We start from the raw sequence: 15,611 nt of genomic DNA on the forward strand, positions 1-15,611 counted from the left end.
AATAGAATAGATATTGGAGGCAGTTGAAGAGAGGGAACAGGATGGGAACCTACCATAAATGTCTTCTGAAAGATTACACCTAGTGGGGCAGCAAAGCAGATGCTGAGACTCACAGCCACACTTTGTGCAGAACTCAGGGAGTCATAGGAGAGTGGGGGACTGAAGGACCCAGAGCAGACAGGAGCTCCGTAAGACCAACAGAGCCAACAAATCTGGGACCATGGGGCCTGCAGAGAATGATGCACTGACCAAGGACCATGGATAAAGAAGACCTAGATTCCCTGCTTAGATGTAGCTGGTATGCAGCTCAGTCTCCATCTGGGTACCCTAGTAAGGGGAACAGAGGCTGTCTCTGACATGGACTTTGTTGCCTGCTCTTTGCTCACTTCTCCCTGATGGTGGTGGTGGGGTGGTCATTGCCAGTCCACAGAGGAGGAAAATACAGATAGCCTTGATGAAACTTACTAGGCTGGGGTCAAATATTAAAGGAGGAGGACTCTCCCTTTCTGAGAAATAGTGGGGAGGAGCGAAGGAGGGTAGGACCAGATGAGACAAAGGAGGAGGCTACAGTCAGGTTGTAATATGAATAAATTCTAAAAAACTAATTTTAAATTAAAAAATATAACAGATAAATCAGACTTCATGGGATTCAGGCATTTCTGTTTATCAGATGTCTTAGTAAGGGTTTTATTCCTGTACAGAGCATGGAACTCTTTTAAGAAAATCATCTCATTGGTTCTGGCTTGCTTCAGAGGTTTAGTCTATTATTTTGATGGGAAGCATGATGGCACACAGGCAGACATGGTGCTGGAGAAGGAACTGAGAGTTCTACTTGTAAGGCGCATGGTTTGAGCACGGCTTGGGCATCCTCAAAGCTCAGAGTCCACCCCCAGTGACACATTTCCTCTGACAAGGCCACACATCCCAATAGTTCCACTCTCTGATGACCAAGCATTCAGATCTATGAGTCTGGAGGTCATTATCATTCAAACAACCATATCAGATGACACCATCATATACTTGAACAAGGAATACACAAAATGTAGATCATATATCTGAAAAAGGGATTTTGCATTCAACATGCATAGGATTGTTATACCTCAATGAAGAGAACGGCTTAATTAAAAGTTGGACAAAAGATTTAAATAAAAATTTCTCAAGAATTTTTGTGGACCACAACTACAGCACAAGATGTGATGCCATGTGTCATCAGGGAAATGCAAATTAACTTGACCATGAGATGCCACTATGTGTTCCCCAAAATATCAGCCATCATCATGTCCTCATCTGAAACCATTGAATGGGGCAATAGCAGGAGGGATTAAAATGGTTAGATAATGCTGGTGTATTGTAAAAAGTGCATATATTTCGAGACAATCTGACAGCTTTCAAAGCCACACAGTCAGGGTATTTTTACCTACACACATATATCCAAGAGAACTCACATATATAGCCACACAGAAACTGGCTATATTTGGGTATAAATAGCAACATTATTTATAATAACTAAACTGATTAGTGGTAATCAAAAAATATATATCCATTCACTTTAGTATTATTTTATAAGATGGACAAAGCTTTGAAAATATGAATGAGTATAAAAGAAGCCAGATACAAATGGTTACATATTTGATTTCTCTGTATATATGAACAGGCCGGTTCATAGACATAGGGCAGACACATAGATCACTGTGTGCCTGTGTCTGGAATGAAGGGTAAGTATGGGAACTGCTAGTACCCAGCTGATTATTTTAAGAATGCTCAATATATTCCAGAAATGTTTTCTAGAAATATATGCTAGAAACCTATTAATATAGGTTACACAATTCTTCAAATATACTTAGACCCAGTAACTTTTAGATTAAAATATTTATTTTTATTTCATGTGAATTAGTTGTTTACCTCTGTGTATGTAATTACACCATGTCTTTGCCTGGTGTCCATAGAGGTCAGAAAGAGTGTTTCCGATTCCCTGGAACTAGAGTTACAGATGGTTTTGAGCCACCATCTGAGTATTATTCCTTGAATCCAGATCCTTTGCAAGAAGAGCAAATGCTTTTAACTGCTGACTCATCTCCTTAGGCCTAAATTTTACATTTTTAAAGATTTTTTTTTCATAAAATATGAATTACTGTACTTAGAAACTTAAAGTAAACGAATAAAACTGTTATTTTTGAGCAGTACTTTTAAAATACAGAAACTTTTGATCATACCTATCATTCCTGATTAGGAAGAATCATCTACATACACACACACACACACACACACACACACACACACACACACACAAATCTGACTTTTCTCTACTACAGAAACATGACCAGGAGTCATGTTTTTCAAAGACAAAGAAGGCCAGGGACAATCTAAAACACTGCTTCTCTGACAGTAATGGCACTTGGAGTTCAGTGTAGCCCATCTTAGAGTGTGGCAAAATGATGTTCCGTGGTGATATTTTTAAAGAGTTATTTAAGATCTTTAACACACACACACACACACACACACACACACACACACACGCACATGCTCTTGGTGGGTGGTCTGAGTTAGTAACTCTGAGGAACATGTGGGCTAATGGGCATTTGTTTAATGAGTATATACAATTTCATGTAATCCATGATGTTCCTATAGTTGTCACCATGATTATCAAATGAATCTGGTATCAGTGTAAGGGCATGAATTCAGACAGCAGATGGGAGCGCTGATGTGAAGAATACTGAGGCTTTAGGTTTTTCTCATATGTAGCTACATAGCTTTAAGAACGCTCATTCTTAGAATTTTTTTTCCTGCTGTAAAAGTTTAGAAAGATAAAGATCTTTGATTCTGTTTCAGGACTCTGGTTGACTATTTTTGGCCGAAGGCAAAGTACTCCTTACCTTAATTGTGGCCTTACAGCTTGCTCCAATGTTGCTGTACATTTATTGCTTATTGGAGTTACTATAGACAGAAGCCTCCAATGATCTCAGAAGATAGTTCTAATGAACAGCAATGATTGATAAACACATATACAAGGTTTCAGATGAAACATGAAGGGTCACACAAGAGACAGTTTTTCATTTCTTTAAAGCTTTTGGATTGATTCAGCATCTGAAAACCATTATTTAAGACAGGGGTCCTCAACTTTCCTAATGCCATTACCCTTTAATACAGTTCCTCCTAGTGTGGTGATCCCAGCCATAAAACTATCATTCTTAATAACTTCTTAACTGTAATTTTGCTAGTATTATGAACCACAATATAAATATCTGTGTTTTCCCATGTTCTTACGTGACCCCATGTGAAAGGCTTGCTCAACACCCTAAGGGGTCATGATCCACATGTTGAGAACCAAAAATTTAATGTTTTCAGGACTGCTAAGAGAGTATAGTGGCTAATTACTAACCCTCACTCGATTTCAGTATTGCTAATTGCACAATTGTCAATGAAATAACTGTAGACAGTCTTTCATACCTGTGATGGCTTTGAGTGGGTATCTCTTTTGCCCAGTATTAAAAAAACCAATACGTGCATTCTTTCTGTGCTTTTGTTATTTCATTAAGGTGATACCGTTGAAGGTCATATTGTAGTTGATGGGATTCATTATAGTATGAGACATATATCCTAAAATTTATGAGCCAGCCATGCTCTTCAAGATTATTTAAACCCAAATTCATTATTTTTAGGATGAGGTGTGTGTGTGTGTGTGTGTGTGTGTGTGTGTGTGTGTGTGTGTTCCCAAGCTGGCTTAGAACTTATTTTGTAGACCAGACTCTCCCTCAACTTACAGAGATCTGCTTGCCTCTTCCTCTTCAATGCTGGGGTTAAAGGCATATGATGAACTGAATCTAAGCTTATGCAGTTATTGAAATGTATGAAAATGATTAAGATGATAGTGTGCTTTTCTTCTAACCTTACTCTGTCTCTTTTTAGATGTTACTTGGATAAATTACTTAAAGCTTTTGTGCTTCAGCTTTTCTCCCTTCTGTGAAGGGATAGTCCCATCTCCTAGGATGGCAATGAGGACAATATTAGTCAAAATAGTAGTTTATAACGAGTTACAATGTGCAAAGCTCTTAAAACAGTGTTTGGCATATAGTTAGCACTATATACATTAGCAAATCTTATTGGGAACTTGATGCCTATTTTTAAATTGCTATTGCTTTTCTGTGAAGATATTGATATATAAATTTAGTCTGTGGCATTCTCTCCAAGTCTCTGAAAGGTTTTATCTCACTCATTTGAGCTGGGCATCATTCTTAGTTCTTTTTTCAAGGACAATCCAGCCGTCGGTAGGCTTTGCCCAAGCCCTTTGGCTATGTTGGTGGTTTCTAATGCATGGTTTCAAAAGCCGGAGCTTGTACCATCTTCTGACAAATGAGTCACCCCATCTGTTTTCGTGGATTACAAAGTAATTTTTCTGTTGAGTGAACAAAGTTCACTTACAGACTAAAGTCATGACTCATAGATTTTGAACTTGCCATAAGTTAGTACTCACTGGCCTACTGTCAAAAATTATGTTTTCTATACCCCACCTTTCCCGAGACCGCACCACAAAAGCCAGTGATTACTCTGTTTACCAGAGTGCCTTATCAGGCTTATTAAGCAGGGATTGCTAGCCTCTGCTCCCTTTCTGATTCAGTAGGTCCAGAGTAGGGTTTATGTGAGATAGTTATTGCTACGCATACTTTTGAAGCGCTGCTATTGTGTATGTCAGGGTTAAACTGCTTATAACTCATGACCTTTCTCCCATTTTTCCGTAAGCCGTCAATAGCAGACTTATGTCTTCATCTTACCTGGGAGAAAGCTAACTCAGGGAAGCATCTTTTCCTGGGCACGTGGACCCTTAACTGTAAATTTTAAAAAACATAAAATGAACATTGTAAATGTCCAGTGTTTTGGTCAAGGTGCTACCAGTTGAAGAGTGACAGGGTTTCAATTTGAACACAGATCTTTCATCTTGAGCCCATGTTTTTAACTCCTCCCAGATCACTGCCAGTTTCACTCTTTCAGTATCTCAGGTCCTATCCATGCCGGTTGCTTAGCCTTCTTCTGCTCCCGTTCCTCTTTCTGTCTAGCCAGGAGTACAGAACAACAGAATTATTTGCAACAGTTCTGTTACTTCAGGGAGTGAAGGCTCTGAGCCTGTCCATAGATGATTGAAGACAAATGCCCAGAGGCTTCAGAGAAAAGAAGTAGTTAACATTTCACTGATTCCATACAAATTCATGGGACATAATGATTCTGCCTTAATGTAAAATGATTAAAATAATCTAGGGACAATTATAGAAGTCAGCTAAGTAATTAAAGTTGGGTGAACCCAAAGAGAATGGGAAATGATGGATTATATTTGAAAACTAATGAAATTGCAGAAATGTCAGTTCTTATTCTCAGTTGCCTAACTGTTCTGTAATCCAGTTGATGATATCTTCAACCAATTATCCTTTTGATCCTGCTCCTTCCTTCCTTCCTTCCTTCCTTCCTTCCTTCCTTCCTTCCTTCCTTCCTTCCTTCCTTCCTTCCTTCCTTTCTTTCTTTCTTTCTTTCTTTCTTTCTTTCTTTCTTTCTTTCTTTCTTTCTTTCTTTCTTTCTGTAAAGTCCAGTTCATAAGTAGGAAAAATCCACAGTTAACTGAGTGCTTACTTTAGTCCATTTTAAAACATATTTTTCTTTTAATGATATCATTCTTCAGCAATCTCACGGGTGGTAATCTTTTAGAAGATTCAAACTAAAATCAAAGGAAAAGAGTTAAAAATTAGCCCTTCCCAGTGTTGTAATGGGTATCTACTATAAGAAGTTATATAGTGTGCTAAACAGAGAATTCTCAATAGAGGACTATCGAATGGCAGAGAAACACTTAAAGAAATGTTCAACATAAGGAAAATGCAAATCAAAACGACCCTGAGATTTCACCTTACACCCATCAGAATGTCTAAGATCAAAAAGTCAAGTGACAACACATGCTGGAGAGGATGTGTAGAAAGGGGAACACTCCTCTATTGCTGGTGGGAATGTAAACTTGTACAACCGCTTTAGAAATCAATCTGGCACTTTCTCAGAGAATTAGGAACAGTGCCTCCTCAAGATCCAGCCACTCCTAGGCATATATCCAAAATATGTGCTAGTATACAATAAGGACATTTTGCTCAACCATGTTCATAGCAGCTTTATCCATGATAGCCAGAACCTGGAAACAACCCAGATTTCCCTCAACTGAAGAATGGATACAGAAATTGTGGTACACTTACACAATGGAATACTATTCAGCAATTAAAAACAAGGAAATGATGAAAATTGCAGGCAAATGGTAGGAACTAGAAAAAATCATCTAGAGTGAGGTATCCCAGAAGCAGAAAGACATACATGGTATATACTCATTTATAACTGGATATTAGACATATAATAAAGGATAAACATGCTAAAAATCTGTACACCTAAAGAAGCTAAGCAAGAAGGAGGACCCTGGATAAGATGATCTATCATCACTCAGAAAGGCAAACAGGACAGACATTGGAAGAGGAAGATAACAGGGAACAGGACAGGAGCCTATCCACTGAGGGCCTCTGAAAGACTCTACCAAGCAGTGTATCAAAGCAGATGCTGAGACTCATAGCCAAACTTTGGGCAGAGTTCAGGGAATCTTATGAAAGAAGAGGGAGATAGAAAGACCTGGAAAGGAGCTCCACAAAGAGAGCAACAGAACCAAAATATCTGGGCCCAGGGGTCTTTTCTAAAACTGATACTCCAACCAAGGACCATACATGGAGATAACCTAGAACCCCTGCATAGATGTAGCCCATGGCAGCTCAGTGTCCAAGTGGGTTCCCTAGTAAGTAAAACAGGATTGTCTCTGACATGAACTCAGTGTCTGGATCTTTGATCACCTTCCTCTGAGGGGGGAACAGGCTTACCAGGCCACAGAGGAAGACAAGGCAGCCAATCCTGATGAGACCTGATAGGCTAGGGTCAGATGGAAGGGGATAAACGACCTCCCCTTTCAGTGGTCTTGGACAGGGTCATGGGAGGAGATGAGGTAGCAAGGGTGGGATTGGGAGGGAATGGGAGAAGGGGTTACAGCTGGGAAACAAAGTATATAAATAAAAAGGAAAAAAAGAAGTTATATATAAATTATGGGACATATGAGACTCATGGAAGCAGGATGCATATACAAGGCAATAGACTCACTGAGGATGACACTGGACTGCATTTCTGGAGCCATTATCTGTCAACATCTAAGTAAATGGTTTATGAGCACTGGAAATGGTTTAGGTTAAGCTTAGGCAGTGTAGGGCAAATGTCATGAGACTGGTCTGAAAAGATGGTAGATAGTTTCTACAAACTCGTTTCTACCCTCCTCTGCCTTCCTGTCTGCCTTCTATACAGTCATGACTCAATACCGAGAATCTCAGGGAATATAATATATGTACAGTATTAAATTACTCTGCAGTCTTCTACCTGTCCACAGCGCAAATACCTCAATGCCTGTAACAACTTAACAAAGTTATGCACAGAAAAAAATCACACCAACCAGAAGTCACAAGGTCCAATGAATTGCCTTTTCTTCTGGCATTTCTGGTTTGTGAAGCTGCTAGGCTTTTTCATAATGAAGTTATATAATATCATATGACTTGAAAGTGCTTCTGTGCACACAAAGGCCGCTGAGACTATATGATCTCCTTACTTTCTTCAGCTCTGCTGAGTTCATTCTTGGATAATCTGATATGTGCTGATAATATCTAAGAAATGTAAAGCAACTCACTTGCTTTCTCAAAAAAGTACATTACAGATCCAGCACTTGAATCCCTTTCTTTCAGTTTTGTTTCTAGTCTGAGAGGTCCTCCACAGCTGGCATCTCTATTTGGATTAACTCACTATTGGAAGAAAGTCAACCTATAAACTGGCTCATGTGGAGCAGATATGGCTGAAATGTAGAGTTAGGGTTCCAGATTACAGTTGAGCATTGCTTTACACTGGTGCTTTGAGAGCTACCTAGGTGTACTACTTGAAATTTTTATTATCATTGGACCCTTAGGAATGACCCAACAATCCTTTTCCCAGTAGGAAACTACAAAAGTCGGTTTTCATCATTGTTATAGATTACCTGAAAGGAAAAAAAAAAAAATCTCAGGAGGGAGAAAATTTTGCTTTGACTCATGGTTCAAGTTTGTTCATTGTATTCTGGCTCTGTCGTGCTTAGGCCAGTGACAGGGTAGACACACTGTAGTGGGAAGGCCTGGTAAAAGAAAGCTCCATACCTCCATACCTGATACCTCATGTCAGCCAAGAGGCAGAGAGAGAGAGAGACTGAAAGATGACTGAAATAAGATGAATACTTGAATGCCCGTCTGTCCCCAGCAACTTCCTCCCTCACACAGGCTCCATCCTTTTACTGGCTAGCTCCTTTTGCTCTTTCTACTGTGAACTCGTCAATTATCCGTCTATGAAGTTAGCATCCTTGTGACTGAAGTAGTGACACCTTCTAGGCGCCGTAAGCCAGCAGGACCATTTATAATCAAACAGTAGTGGAAAGGTGCCACTGTTCATATTGGAATCCGCTATAGCATTCCCAGTAAGCCTATTCCATATGGGTTTCTGTAGGTCAACAATGCCCAGCACTCTAGAAAAGAGGAGAGAGAATAAATGAAGCAGAATATGATAAGGGTAGTATATAGCAGCAAACAAAACTGAATTCCTAATATAATTCTCCTAAGTCATCATATTTTTTAAGCAAGCAAAGTTACCACTTTGTGCCACTGTTTCTCCATTGTCAAAATTAGGACCTAGATTCCTTAAGGTTCCTTAAGGTCTTAAACACAGCATTCTATGAAGACTTTACTTTGTGGGAAAGAAAAACAGCCTGCCCTCTCTCCAACGCCAAAGGCAGTGTGAGCAGGAGGGTCTCACACGCCTTCTCATGGGCTCTTGTAGACATCTGGAAGGTGTTCTTGATGTTTTATTGATAGAGTTTTACCCATTGAGCAGGTCATGTTATTACATAGGACTTCAAGTGCTCACACTTTTTAATCCACGAACTGCTCCACTGAGCTTTTCGTTATACTTCCTATTTTATTTTTCTACTTTGAGTAGCCATAATGGTTAGGCTCTTGTAATGAAGAAGACTAAATATAGAAAAGAATCATTAATATTAAAATCATTGGCCATGATATATCTTATCGTACAATATCCAGAACAGATTTGATTTGGATTTAAATAGTGGGATAGGGAAGAGAAAAAAAAGAAGCTGACAGTGATAGAGAGTATGGATGGCTGGTTATGTTTCACAACCATCTATCTAGCACCACTGAAGCTGGGAAGGCAACTTTGGAGGTATTATGAATCCACTCTCTTACCAAGGGATGCATTGGGATATGTATTTCACCAAAATACTTCAAAGATAATTTCGCTTTATTGGACAGAGCGCCACCACCACATATGCCAATTTTCTTAACAAAACTTACCTGTTAGAAATAGCTATTCTTGCAAATTTTCAAAAGCAGAATTCAATATAAGACAGTTGGTAGCAATGCCATGATGGTTTTTGCAAAACCTAACACATCATTGGAAAGTACTCCAGTTGCAGAGGCCTTAACACTTGTTATTTAGTAGTTGGAGTCTTAGTAAGGCAAGACTTTACTAGTTTGCTAGCCCACATGGCCTTCAGGCTATTAGAAAGTTGACTGGAAAAATTATCGATTAGTGGTAGCCCACTAATTCCCTAGAGAAAAGGACCACTCCTTTCTCTCCTGGAAGGAGACAGGGTTTATTTGCTGCCAAACACCCAATGCTGTGTCTTCGAGGAGCTGAAATGCATGACAAAAGTGCTTTATTATAGCCCCAAATATTAGCTGCTACCAATGTACTTTTTTTGTCTAAGTGTGCCCTTGTGGTCCTCAGGGAATTTTTTTTTTTCTTTTGGATTGACTGAAGGTAACTGGGTTGTCAGGCATTTCAAAGTGACTATACAAACCTCTATATGGAAAAGTATTTAAAGTATAAACTAATGGTGAGAGACCAAGTAGTCTTTAAAAAAACAAAGCCTAATAATAAGCGGGGTTCATTATAAACTACCCTGTGTATACAAATGTTGTTAATGTTTTGACCCAGCTTCCAACTAAAGATATATTTGAAACAAATGCTCTAATAGGTGGCAGGCTGTTTTAAATTAACCTTCTTTTTAAAGTCCTTAGGTTTTAGAATGGAGTATAACATACACCAATAAAGAGTATTTGATTGTATGTGTGTTAGTTGCTTTTCTATTATTCTGATAAAATGGCATGACTAATCAAACTTGTAAAAGAAAGTGTTTGATTTGGCTTAGGTTTTCAGAGAGTTAGGGTCCATGAAGGAGGAGCAAAGCCATGGTCATGGGAATGATTGTGAGCTCACAGCTTGATTCACAAGCAGGAGACAGAGAAAGCAAAGAAAGCAAACTGGGAATGCCAAAGAGTCTTTTGCAATCTTGAAACCTACCCTCAATGACATATCTCCTCTTAAAAACCTACACCTTCTTAAACCTTCCTAAACAGTTCTGATACCCAGGAACCAAGTATTCAAACAAATGAGCCTGTGGAGGCCATTCTCATTCAAACCACCACAGTATGTTTGGGGAGTTGAGGTAGAAGGTGTTGACTTGGAAGAAGTATTGTTAGTCAAGGGGATAATTTTTACACAAGCCTTACCTTTATTATTCACTCAAGCATAAGCACTCGGTTATGCTGGTTAGAGGGATCTGGGGCAGAGGTGGTTAGCACAAGCCATTTCTAACTATGAGCATTTAGCTATGGATCAGAAGCAGTGTGTGAGAACTGAAGAATGATAAACGTGCAAACTTGAAACCTGTGCTATCATCTTGCAGGTCCTTGCAAGTGACTTGGAAGAATTTGTGCTCATAGTTTGAATATTATCCAGTAAAGCAAAAGATTATTACGTTGTTGTTCATGAGGCTTTTCTGTCACAGGTTTTAGTGGCTCCCATCTTTCAAAAAAAAGGGGGGGAGGGACTTATGCAATACTTTTTAATCTTTTTATCTCTTTTCCTTTACATCTTTACTTTTCACTTTGCTTTCTATCTCTGAATTACTGTATCTTCTGCTACTAAGAAGCTTTGTGCGACATGTTTACAGTAGAGCTGGCTGATTTCCGCCCTAGAGCTGTTTCTACATGGCATGGCTCTGTCACCACCATGGGACACTCTCAGGCATTGAGAATTCCTCGTGCATATTGACATCGGAATATCATGTACGTTGATGGTTTAAAATGGCATCTGATAGACCTATAGGCAGCACATATGGAATTCTATGAGGATCATTAGATGCTCTTGACCCAGGAGAAAAGCTTGGCCAGTAGGGTGAGATTTACCAATATACTAGTAGGTGAATTACCTGCAATACACCAGAAGCATGATTGCTTAAAAGAATATTCTTTTAACCTTTAATTTTTATATAGTTCTGGGGTTTACACGTTTAGTCCTGTCTCAAAGGGCTAAAAAGAGTTTGTAAATAGAGCTGTATTCTTCTGTGGAAGTGGAGTTTTTGCACTTATCTTTTCCTGCTTCTAGAGGCTGCCTACTCTCCTTGACTCGTAGCCTCTCTCTCTGACTGCAGTAAAGCAACTTTTTGACTATGCTTCCTTCGCTGAGGCTCCATCTGACCATAATGGGGAGTATTTCTGCTTTTGGGGCCAATAGAGATTAGATTAGCTCCAGCTGGGTAATCCAGGCCTCTGTCCTCATCTCAGAGTCTTTGCATTAATCAGGTCTTCAGTGTTCTTTCTGACAAAGAATTGTGTTCACAAGATCTAGGGATTAGAAGTTGGCTGTCACTAGGTTGATACTCTACCCATCACAGGCCTGGCCAGGGAGCTTTATAGTCTTCTAAAATGGTACATTTCAAAGAGAGATGTGTTCAGATAGGAAGTATGCTTTCTGCTTTAGGTAAAGCACTCTGAGATTATGCTGATAGTAACAGGGAGTTAATTCTTTTAGTACAGGAATGTGTAATCTGCCACGTAATATCTCATTGAGGTAGGTAGCAGCTCCCTGGTAGCCAAGAAAGATTTGCATCAGTTTCCATGGGAAAAGGAAATACACTGACTACCTATTCTTGGAGCACATTTCAATATCATGTATGTCATAAATATTTGTATCATTGTTTTAATTCTTTCTCCTTAGTTGGTTTTTCTTTTTTTTTTTTTTTTTTTTTTGGCCCTGAGGGAATACTATTCACTATCCAAAGCTTGTCTGGTAGGTTGACATTCAAACTTTTCAGTCAAACTTTTCTCTCCACTACTTTGTGGCAAATGGCATCACAGGGCAGGCACTTTGAGGAGAGAAATCCTCATGAATATTGGAAGACAGAGTTTGATTCCATGAACACTTGTTTAATGATCTCATTCTTCACAAAGATCCACCTTCTGAAGATTCTCCCCAGCTCAATCCATTGACCACCCTTCCAGTGTATGGACCATGGAGGTACTCGCTAAGCCATATGCAAACCATATTGTTGATGCTGTGAAAAGTTGCCCTAGCTTTTGGAAGCTGCCTGTAGCCAGGACCAGGACATCATGCTTAGGTACCTGTCTTACCATGCAGCGCAGTGTGCCTTGCTTCCTGGAGCTGATGTACACTGCCTGAGGAGGCATGTGATTCTCATGGATTCAACCCAGGAGCAATACCCAGTTTCCCTGGGATTGTGAATGGATTTAGGAAGTCTAGTAATCGCCTCTGTTTCCTGTTGCTTTTAATGTAAGAATAGGTGTTTCCCTTGTACAGTTGTCTAAGAATGGCTTCTAATACACATGAGCTGGAGAACAGAAATAAATTAAAAGATCCTCCTGATAGACTGGGGAAGAAAAGATTTATTGTTCAGTCAGTTCCAATTACACTGTTGTGTTGTGGAGCAAAGCAGCTAAACAGGATGTTCGCTTGTAGCTCTGCCGAGGTGGGATCAACCTCAAAAGCCAGGGTGTCGGTGTGGTGTGCCCTTCCTGAGCCTCTGCCGGGTGAGTCACTTGTGTGAAAATGTCTTGACACAGATAGAATCGTGGAGCCCACACTGTATCTGATCACAGAAATGTTACTGCATAATAGCAAGCTGGCTTTGATCTCCACGGGATTGCAGGCCGGGGGATGAGAAGGGGGGAGCCTATTGAAAGGTCATCTTACTACTCAGGAGAAAACAGTATCACGTCCTCTACATCTGTGAGCTTATGCATCAGGCATCGGAAATGAGGGCATTAAAGGAAAACTTCAAGTTATTCTTGCGTGAATGGGATGCTTTTTTTTTTTTTTCTGGAAGAGTTTAGCATCCTGAATCCTTTCCCTTCTATGTTGTAGTTGACGGTATCTCACACCCACTGGTGTGTGAAGAGGAAGAACTTCTATCCTGACTTTCTGTGTTAGTGCTGTGCATAATGTTTTCTGGAAATGCCACACAATTTCAAATGTGACTCCTTTCTTAACTTGCGAATAGAGTTGACAACAGTGAAAGGTGTCCTGTACACAAACCTCAAGAGACTATCTTTTGAATGAGTGGTAGTTGAATTCATACCAAATCACAGAAGTAGGAAGTCCTATGAGGATGGCGTTTTTTCTGCTGCCTGCAGCTTGTGAGTGGCACTGTGAGGGCTCAATCCTTCATCACCTAGTTACCCTTGCAGTGGTCCAGCACAGTTGAGCCCAGATTTTATGTTCTGTGACACACGATCCAAATCTATGGTAACATGTAATATCTTGCTTTTATTGTATAACTTGCAACCTACTTTTAAAAGTGATTACATTGCTATATGACTTTTTATGCTGTTTAATTCTCCCAGTCACATCTCAGCTTTGGAACTCCAGTAGAAGTCACCAAAGGAATTGTTTATCTCTTTTTATGATGTAGTTATTGAACATTGTTGGATGCCAAGCTCTTCTCTGGATGGTAAGAGCACAACCACAAATAAAGTAAAGTATATGTCCTTAAAGAGTTCATTTTCCTGTGGGAAAGGATTAAAAAGCTGACAATTAAATATTAAAGTCTAATTAAATGCTAGAGGGAAAATTGAAGATAAAACATAGAGGGAAAGGGATGGTGTGATAGTTGCTGTTTTTCTTGGGTTGTTTCAGGGGATTGACTTAGGATGAGGTGTTGGAGCAGAGCCATCTAGGATGTGAGGAAGAAAGCAATCAGACACGTGTCAGAGCATGCTCCAGACAGGCAGTACTGGCATGGGTCAGAAAATAAAGCAGCCTGGATCGCCTGCTGCAGCCTGTGGTTTAAGAGGCTCAAGAACAGAAACAGTTGGGGAGGAACTGACTGTTACATGAGGCTCTGGACCCTGCATCTTACCTTTAGTGATCTCGGGAACATATGCAGGCTTTGATCAGATATGTTAGAGCCATCATGGCCACTGACTAGAGAACATGCAGCAGGCATTGATAACCCAAACTAACTAGAAGTGAAAGCTGACAGGGCTCTAGCAGTGGGACAGGATGCATAAAGAAAGATGCAAAAGCTTGGAATTCTAGCATTGGCATAATCAACAAAATTGTGGGCAGATGAGATATGGATAATGAACAGACTAGACAGGCCACTTTCTGAGGTGTCAGGAGATACCAAGAACAGTAATTTTGTTTTCATTTTTGTTATGTTTTAAGTTTGAAATTTATTTTAAACTTTAAGTTAACTTTAAGATGTGCATGTCTGTGGTCTGTGTTTGCAAACATGCATGTGGACATCATAGGAGTATACTGTGTATCTTTCTCCACAGTCTTCCACATTGTTTTAGTTTATGCATGTGAGTGTTTGGCTTTCTTGCTTTCACTTAATGTCTGTGAACCCTATGGATGGCTGGTGACTGCACAGCTCAGAACTGTGCATCACATCTTCTGGGGCTGAAGTTACAGTTGTGAGCCACTATGTGGGTTCTGGGAAGTGAGCCTAGGTCCTCAGCAAGAGCAGCACATGCTCTTAACCTCTGAGCCATCTCTTCAGCCCTTCTCAGCATTAGGTTTTGAGAAAGGCTGTGTTACTGGAACTTGAAGTTCGCCTTTAGCTAGGGCAGCGGGCTCAAGAACCCCTGCAGGCCACCTGTCTCTGTTCCCTAATGCTGTGACCTTGCTCAACTTTTACATGGTGCTATGTCTCTTCTTGCTTTTAAAAGCAAGCTCCCTTAATCAGTTAGCTCCCGTCTCAGTTTTCTGTTATTGGGTGGTGGGGATGAAGAACGTGGCTTTGTGTGTATTATATTTTAGCTGTTAGAATCCCAGTGTTGACTTAATGGATTACTATATATGTGAGGCTCAAAGTCAATGTCTCCTCATATGATCTGGTTAGCAGTCAGCAAAAAGAACTTTAAAACTTTGTCTTTTAATGACTAAGAGAGGTCTGGGGCCAGTATTTTGACACAATGGAGGGAAACAGAGGAAATGATGTCTGGGGCACTAAGATGGCTGGTGGGATGAGGCCCCAAGCACAGTCAATTCTAGAAGCGAGGAAGAATGTATTGGAGAGGGCCTGACCCAGTCACTGGACTATATGATCAAATGCATAAAGGTTAAAAACTGAAGCACACAGTTCAGGTCTGTGATGGAGTTTATCATGAAGAGACTTTCTCTGTGTTCTGTGCTGTTTATTCAGTTACACTGCTGTGTTTCTTTTT

At 40.0% G+C, this 15,611-nt stretch overlaps 1 protein-coding gene across 5 annotated transcripts in view; it reads left to right on the top strand.

The window, feature by feature from the left end:
* The window catches only part of Lpp (LIM domain containing preferred translocation partner in lipoma), a 589,358-nt gene that overhangs the window by 292,748 nt on the left and 280,999 nt on the right, over positions 1 to 15,611 (top strand). The gene's annotated exons all lie outside the window — the stretch shown is intronic.

The sequence above is a fragment of the Meriones unguiculatus genome, chromosome 17 (genome assembly GCF_030254825.1).
Source record: "Meriones unguiculatus strain TT.TT164.6M chromosome 17, Bangor_MerUng_6.1, whole genome shotgun sequence".
In the NCBI taxonomy this organism is placed as follows: domain Eukaryota; kingdom Metazoa; phylum Chordata; class Mammalia; order Rodentia; family Muridae; genus Meriones; species Meriones unguiculatus.